Below are 8,727 nucleotides of genomic sequence, written 5' to 3' on the forward strand. Positions count from 1 at the left end.
TATTTGAATTTCTGGCCCAGATGCCGGTTTTCAAATTATGCCGGGCCAGCTTGAGACAATTTTCTAATTAATAAACTAAAATGTACCGTACACACTCCTTAAGAGTATGTGAGCTTACTAGCTAAGGTAATAAGGTGTCAACAACTTCAATCCATTGTGTTCGTGTGTCGGATTAAAGCGTGGGTTTGTTGGGCAGGTTGTAGTTTTGACAACCATATATTGCAGGTTCATAGGAAGTCAGAGAAGTCACGGTTATGGATATTGAATAAATATGAAAAAGAAAAAGATAAAAAAATGGAACACACGTAATTTACAAAGTCAACTGTGTTTGCTTGCTATCATAAAAAATAACGGTTTTTTAGGGTTAGACGCATAATTCGGACGATCGTTAGACTTCTGTAAATATTTGCTTAACTCTAACCTACGCACCGTACTATTATTGCACGACGATTTTTATTAAAATTAACTCTTGGTTGTTGACAGAAGTCAATGGTACAATTCTCTTCATGAAGTAATTAAGCAAGAAATTAAATCATGAATATATAATGTTGATATATATTAATGAAGGAAACACGGCGGAAATTCGACACACGCCCAACATTTTGACCGTCTTAACTTTTTATACGATATGATTGCTCTTTTCGATCGTTAGTTGCCCATTTTATTGACATCCTTTCTATTGAAAATCTATTAACTTCCATATTCTTGAATATAGCAACTTCTAGTTTTAATAAAAATGCGATTTGGACTGGTAAAGCTTCCCGTGAATGGTAATGATAATTTTGTATATATTTTGTATAAAAGAGCAAGGATAGTTACGCGGCTACGCCAGTTAGAAAACCGGACCACGAGTGCTGGATTACCCTGTCAGCGCATTTTAAATCCCAACTGAGACCGGGACTTGCTATTCACGTACGTAAAGGGTAAAAGTTCAGTAAGCCCTTAAAGGGCAGGCATGACCGGATGCGGTTGCCAAAGAAGAAGACGTAAAGATTCCATCAATTAGTAATTTCATCCTCTCCAACCTTGCTCCCACTTCCCGTCGCTGTTATTAAGCATAGCCACGTTTTTGACATCTAGAACATCTCTTTTTGGTAATCTTCTCATATCTACTTAAAGTAATCGTTTACTTCTTTATTGTTTTAGTACAAAATTTACCTAATTTTATCCTTCGGTCCTCCTTTTTATACCAGCTGTTCTAGTAATTGTATCTACGTTATAACTTAGAAGCAACTCGATCCATCCTCTCACGCTATATTATTGCGCTCGCGATTCATTGTCGTTGGTCATGTTTCATACTACCATATAGTTCTATCCTTGATTGCTGTACGTTACTAGTTGCCTTTCCTACCTCTTTAATTTCATCTGTTTGCATCGATCTTATATGATTTTATGGTACTGGGTTAGTAATCAGCTATCTTGAGGAGTTTGCGGGAGTACCACGACATATTTCACCGCTCAAACTACAAGATTTTAACTTATAGTTGCAATGAAATGTTTCGAAATGTGTGAGTCTTTTAGGCTAATACTTTTGCTTAACAGGATGGATAGTTGGCTTGTTCTATATCCACTTGTTGCTGCGCACCGCTGAGCGGAGCCACTTTAGGTTGTATCATACTATCGTTCCATGTAAATGCTGTGGTTGTGACGAAGATTCGTTTTGCATCTGAATGTTGGGTGTAGACACGCTATTATTTGACTCGATGGCAGTACTTAGGCCGAGCGACGAACCATCAAGAGTAGACCCACCAATCGTCGATCCTGCTAGCCCCGAACCGCCGAGTGTCGAAGGATTAACTCCACCGCTTAAGCAAGGAACACCAATGATAGGAAGAGGTTCTTCCGGAGGAGTTACCTGAAGCATAAATAATAAATATAATTTGATACACATTCTATACGTTAACGACGCCTTACCTCCAAGCCAATACTGCCATTCAGAGCTATCTTTATCGGATTAGAATGGTTTGTTGCCTGCATGAGTGTAGCGAAGTGACTTATACCAATTTCCTCCAAAGATGATTTTCGTCGTCCCGATGCTCCAATGTTCGGTAGTCCTTGCCTCAGTGAATTGGAGCGTCGTAGGAGAATGTCACTGTCAATCTATGAGAAAAAAACGAAACGAAGCATCTCACATCATTTACAGTGGGACCTCGGCTTTTCAGGTGCATACCCTCAAGGAATACTCCTTCCTCGCATCTGTCCCAATGCATTAGGACTATTTGGAAGAGATAGAGAATTCGATTTTGTTGTGACCAGCGGAGGCGCCCGGGGCGTTACGTAACCTGACATCGGCTGCGGTCCTCCGATGGTGTTCAGACCGATGCCAGAGCCGCGACGTGAGCCGGCCGCCGCCGCTAGATTGATGTTGGAACAGAAAGATATGTTGGATTTGCGCCGTGAGTTGTGGGGCTCGAACGTTTTTTGCGCAGAGAATGGAGAAGGTCGTACAAGGTAGCTGAAAAAAGAAGCAATACGTGAAAACTTGATTACTACTGTTTGTACAATTATTACATGATATCCCCTTCTTCTAGCTTCAGATCACACGACGGATTGATAATGACATACGAGAGATGATTTCGCTTTTCGCTCACGTCGTCGTAATCGATGCTCGGTAAGTTTAATGATTCCATTGACTGCGTACCAGATTAGCGATCTCAGCACGTTCGATTTGCTGTACGTGGTTATCTCGTGCTTCGTCGGCTATGTTAATCGAATACTGCAAAAAAGTATTAACACGAGCAGGAACAGATACAGCCCCAGGAACGTAGATGGCGTTCCGCATATAATTTCAAATTTTGTTGCGGTTGAGAAAAAAAAGAAAAAAGAATAAACCCCATCTTAAAAAGGTGTTATGAAACTGTTGCTATAAAGTCGCGTTGTTTTTCTTCAGTGCGCCACAGTGTGCGAATAGAAGCGTTGTTGTGCTTCATAGAATGATGTAAACACAGTATAAAATTGAACGAAACAAAAGCCTCCACCAATATACATCAACAATTCGGGATAAAATTTGTAAACTCAAATAATGATAACGTAAAATGCATAGTTTGTTAGGTTAACATATGAAGTAATATTTAGTAAACGTTAGAAAGTAGTTATGACATAGGAATGCTGTACCATTAACCTACATATGCTACATTTTACAGTGGTTATGCATGTGATGTATGCAGTGATGTCGTATGGATTTTTACATGGGATATGTGACGAAAATAATATCTTCATTGTCATCTTTAAATTGAATCACGTCGAATTGATAGAATCGAATATATTTCATTGATGTGAGGTGATTTTTTACACAGCAAAAAAAACATATATGCTCTAATAGTGTTTGTGTTGCATACTAAAGATACTGAATAATAAAATAATGACGGTGCAACGTAGCTTGTAACATATATGACACTTGAAGTAAAACATGTGGTATTCCTTGCTTGCAGAATGTCATCTCTGCTTACGGAATTCCATCCGACATTTGCTTGGTATTATCCATCGCTGTTAAATTCGATCATTGAGTCCAAGTGATTTAACCAATGAGCAAATAGTTTACACTACTCATGCTTTTTTATTTAAACTGTTACTGGAACTTCCAGTATACACATGTTTGAAAAGGGTGCATAATGGAACAACAAGAATAATATTCTAAACTTATTTTATAATCTCACCTAAAGAAGAACAACTGTTAATTGATTTTCAAGTTGATTGTAACTCGACAGTCGGACTTGTAGCGCGTAGGTACATACCGTTTCGGTAGGTTGATTAATTTTCACAATGTATATGAAAATAACCAAATGATTGAGTTTGTTGCAATGAATCCAATATGTGCAAATGCAATATCTAAACTACGATGTCATAAGATCTTTATGTCTTCCTTCTCATACTTTCGATCAAGGTTCAACTTTTGAGCGGATACGCTAGTCAAAGAAAGTGCATGAGCGCTGAGGCACAGACCCTCTACAGTAGACAGTATTCGATCAAGGTTCAACTTTTATTGTCAAACGAAGTTCTTTTTGAGGATCTCAGACTTTTGAGCGAATGCGCTGTGCATGAGCGCAGAGGCAAGACCCTCTAAAGTTGACAGTCTTTACAAGATAGTCGTTACACCATAGCAGAAGAAGAATCGTTCGTTATTTGGAAGACATTTTATAACAATAACGCTTATTACATGTTCTTACTTATAGTGCAAGACTATGTATATTGACCAATATTTGAAGACCGACAGAATAAAGAGCGATAGAACCGGTAGAACAATATAAACCAAAAATGTACAATAAATAAAAAATGAATAAAAATTAGTTTGTGAACGGTACGATCAATTAAACTACCACTTTCGAAGCAACCAGAGCATAAAAGTTGGAAGCGTTACAGAAATATGAAAATAAAATGATTTTTAAGACAAATATCCTTACGATAGTATTGTTGTAAATAAAATTCAATGACGAAGGATACAAAATTTAACATTAACAACTGATTAACACTCCAATTTACGCAGCTAAAGGCTCTTTCATTAGGTATTATCTATCATTAGAGTTAAATAAAAAAAAATTGTGAGATATCGACGCGATTTTTTTTGCTACCAATGCCAGTATATGTATAATATGGCATCATTGTAACAACCCTACAAGAAAAAGTGTATCGATATCACATGATATTGGTGGCAATTGACGTATCGATGCGTAAACGAACCATCCCTGATAATAGCTTACGCAAAACATCGATTGTTTCACGCGCTGTGTTGCACGTTGTCCCATTTCGTTGTAACCAAGTGTTGTTCAGATGAATTTCAATCAATGCTGCGTTGTGAGAAGAAGCACGGAACGTACACGCCTCCGTCCAAATCTACATCAAACCTTGACAATTTAGAACTACTACCTGGACTTGTCTGAATTCTCGCAAACAAAAATTATATTCACATAACAATTCAATCGTTTGTAAACCTGCGAGACCTTAAAAACTGCAAGATTATTAATTAACTATCGATCTAATTTATTGATAGAAAATCAAGAAACAATTATCATTTTCAAATCAAGATAAACACGTCAAATACAGGAAATCCCACACAATGATAGCTTGGGGTATGAACAGGCTCATTTCACCATCTCAGGCGTCATTCTTTTTTGCAATTCAATCAATTTGCCTTGCCTTAGTGACCTGCGTCATAACAACATAACAGTGTGTTTATACAAACAGAGTAAAACACTGCTTATAAGATCTGCTCAAAAATAAACCGTCAAGGCCACATAATTACTATTAAAACGCCCTATATTTAATAGGGTATCTTGTTGTTTTAAAGCATTGTGTAAGTTAACCATTTTTTTTAGTTTGCCTTTGAAGTGTTTTATTTTGGAAAATTGTTGCAAAACTTGCACACAACAATTGAAAACGTGCTTTAGCGTAGTGAATTTAGTTCTAACAAAAAGAGTTTTTTTTTAAACGGGGAACAGAGAGCTAAGAGACTGAGGTAGTGTGGAAAACGTAGGTGGTGTCCAGAAAGAGCATACATAAATGAGAGACAGTGATAAAGTAAAGAACTTACACTGGATCCTTTACGCGCGGTGCATCCAGCCAGGCAAGACGATGATTTGCGAATCGGCGCTGGTGGTGGACGATAGGTTACACCTCGAAGGTTCGCTTCTGCAATGCCCTTGATCGGTACACCGCTGGCTGAGGTGCTGCTAGCGGTGGCGGTGGTTGTAACCACTTCTTCCTCATACTACATGTTTAGGTGATTTGTATTGATTTTTCAATCATTAAAACATGCGCGATTTTCAAAAGCGAGCAATAAATAGAATATGAACAGATTTCAAATCAGATGGAAAATTAGTTTAACTCGACAAGCTCATCAATACTAATTGGGAGTGATATAAAAACGTAAAATGAACCATGATTTATAGTATAAACATAAATGCACACTACTTGAAGGCAGAAAGTGTAGGTAGTATAAAAGCGGACTTTTTTGACAACATGTAATGCGCACATTAACATTTTTCATGGTCAACAATGTTGAGAGACAAAAATTGCCGATAACTGAGTCATGATACCAACAACTCTAAATCTATTAAAGTAGTTCTTTTAAAATGGTCTTTTCCATATCATATAGTAAATGTTTATTGAAATGTAATTGACTGAAATGGTAATTTACATAATTTACTAAGAAGCAATTACCCCAATGATTACAATACAGTCAAAAAGAATGATATTACATCTTTTCACGTAATGCGCATTCCATGTGGTTAACATGAACTCAGCTAATATAATACATTCTACCAGAAGCGTCAAAATTACTAAAGCATCTAAAAATATTACAAATGTCATGGAAGGTTCCATGTGACAGTGCGAATGAATTCTAAGAAAATACTTTTTAGTATGATTTCAGTATGACGTTGCAGGATAAATATAACTAGCATCTGCATTGTAATGGAGGCCAATACGATAAACCGTGGTTTCATCACGCTTAGTTTACTAATCTCTCTGTATGAAATCCTATAATTACATGATAAATTGAATACGCCTAAAAGTTTATTTATATCATTTCATTTGCTTCAGTTAGATCAATACTCTCAAACAGTTGCTGATTGTTATAACAAAAAGATAGATAATTTGTTAGTAAAAAACTTTTTAAACATCGTTCAAAACTAGTGAAATCTAACTAATAAGTTATTTATATTTTGTAATTATATTAAATTGGAAAATGTTTAGTAATGCATAAAATGAACAATATTAGTATAAAAACTCACTGTGTGCGTGTGCGATCAAATAACTCGTCCAACATTGGTTTAAGACATATTTTACTCTTTTTACTTAGTGTTGTTTGATGAATTATAAAAATAACTTTAAATTCAGGTAGGCTTGTAAGACGAAGATGTATAGTAATTACACTAGAATTGAATAAAGTTGAAGAAAAAAAGGGCCATAATAGAGCAAACCTTGTCTAGAAAGTTAAGTAAAGCAAGTTGAAAGATTATAATGATGTAATGATTCGAAAAGAATAAAATTTCAACAAACAAAATGAAAAGTCAAACTGTAATAGATACGAAGAAGATTATATTGATAGAATTTTAATATCGAAGACTTATACCTCTTTGGGTACATCATATTTCCCAACACGATGTGTATTATCAAAATCAGTTAAAAGAGAGGACTGGTCAAAGCCATTTTTTCCTCCGACATTGTTGTGACAGTTGGTTTAAAAAGTATTGACAAACATACTTGAGGTATGCGGGAAATCTTCGTAAAAATCTCATACCGTTATGCAAAAAAGCGGCTGAAGTTCTATATGTTTTGTAATTGATTTATCACACTGGTCACCAATGGTGGCTTGGCAAAGTCACTAGACTGTCAATCTAGTGTATTGAGCAAGCTCATTTCACCAACTCGTTTGACAGTACAGTGGCTTTAGCAATGCCACCATTGATGACCAGTGTGTTTAGGCTATAACATACGTTGGTCAAGTTTGAATGTGAGTAAGTAAATTTTCTCGTTTGGCTGTTATAATTTAAATAAACTTGACAGGGAAAACGGGGTATTATTAAGAGATTGAGAGAGGTAACAAAAACAGTACAAAAAAACAGAACGGGAGATATAAATAGAAAAAAGTCGAAATCAACAATTTAATTTTAACAAAAAATCGTTTTGGAAGTAAGAAACTTTTTCGACATGGTCAACTATTTGTTAATGTAAGCCAAGATGATAAACATAAAACATAACTAAAAGTGAGATGAATTATTGATAAATTGCAAATGAGTGACAGCAACGATTTACATAATAAAAAAATGAGATGAGCAAAAGAGATTCTAAGACATCTTTTGTATGTAGTTTATTTTGGATTTTTTGTCTAGTTCGTTTATTTTGCTGGCCTTCAATGAATTGGCCTCACCGATGGTCGCAACCGCACACAATATTTAAAGGTCCCAAATGATCCAAACGGACGCCACTTTTCGGCGATAGGTGAATTACTCACATGTGATGCATCAGCGCTTGACGTATCCTGCGTTCGGTAGATACCAATAGGAATTTCACATGGCGTGGAACAGAGTTTTTGGTACAGCCGACCGTATGTTCGAATCCACATATTGTCTTTTGTAATCTTCATCTGCAATATTAAACAAGAAGTAAATGTAGCGTAGTGCAAGATAGAATAAATAAACGTTGAATTATAGTACAAGTTGTGAAATAACAGTTGATGATTTTTTTGTTGAATCCATAAAACTATATTATTGAAACTAATCAACTGGTTTGTAATTTTATGGGTTTGATAGTACACATCAAACCTATAGGTTGATGAAAAATTATTAAACTTTGATTATTTTACTATACATGGAACGATGTTAATGTTATAATTTATAACAGGAGCTTTTATCATGTTTGGTATGAGCTTTTGACAGGATTTTTCTGACCTTACCGAGGTAAGAAAGCCGCTTCTCGGGGCCTGATCGATCCCAAGTAGTAGACGAACAAACGTAATGAGATAATCTTTAACGAAAGCTTGATACAGCAACGTGTCAATGGACAGCGATGGACAATGTATGGATAAAACCTATAACGAGATAAAGTTAATGATTAAAATAATGCTTATTTAACAATATCAAACAAAAACCTACCAGCACGTCAACAGATAGTCCAACTCGAATCCTGTTTTATTACCATCACTCGATGGACTCGTTATAGGTTAAGTTAATGTTGCTGCACCAACGATGAGTTCGAGGACAAAACACAATAAAACGGCCAATTTGAACT

At 35.9% G+C, this 8,727-nt stretch overlaps 1 pseudogene; it reads right to left on the reverse strand.

Moving 5' to 3' along the window:
- Positions 1-1,612: 1,612 nt before the first annotated feature.
- Positions 1,613-8,512, reverse strand: LOC131282826 (uncharacterized; annotated as a pseudogene).
- Positions 8,513-8,727: the final 215 nt, after the last annotated feature.

The sequence above is a fragment of the Anopheles ziemanni genome, chromosome 2, assembly GCF_943734765.1.
Source record: "Anopheles ziemanni chromosome 2, idAnoZiCoDA_A2_x.2, whole genome shotgun sequence".
In the NCBI taxonomy this organism is placed as follows: Eukaryota; Metazoa; Arthropoda; class Insecta; order Diptera; family Culicidae; genus Anopheles; species Anopheles ziemanni.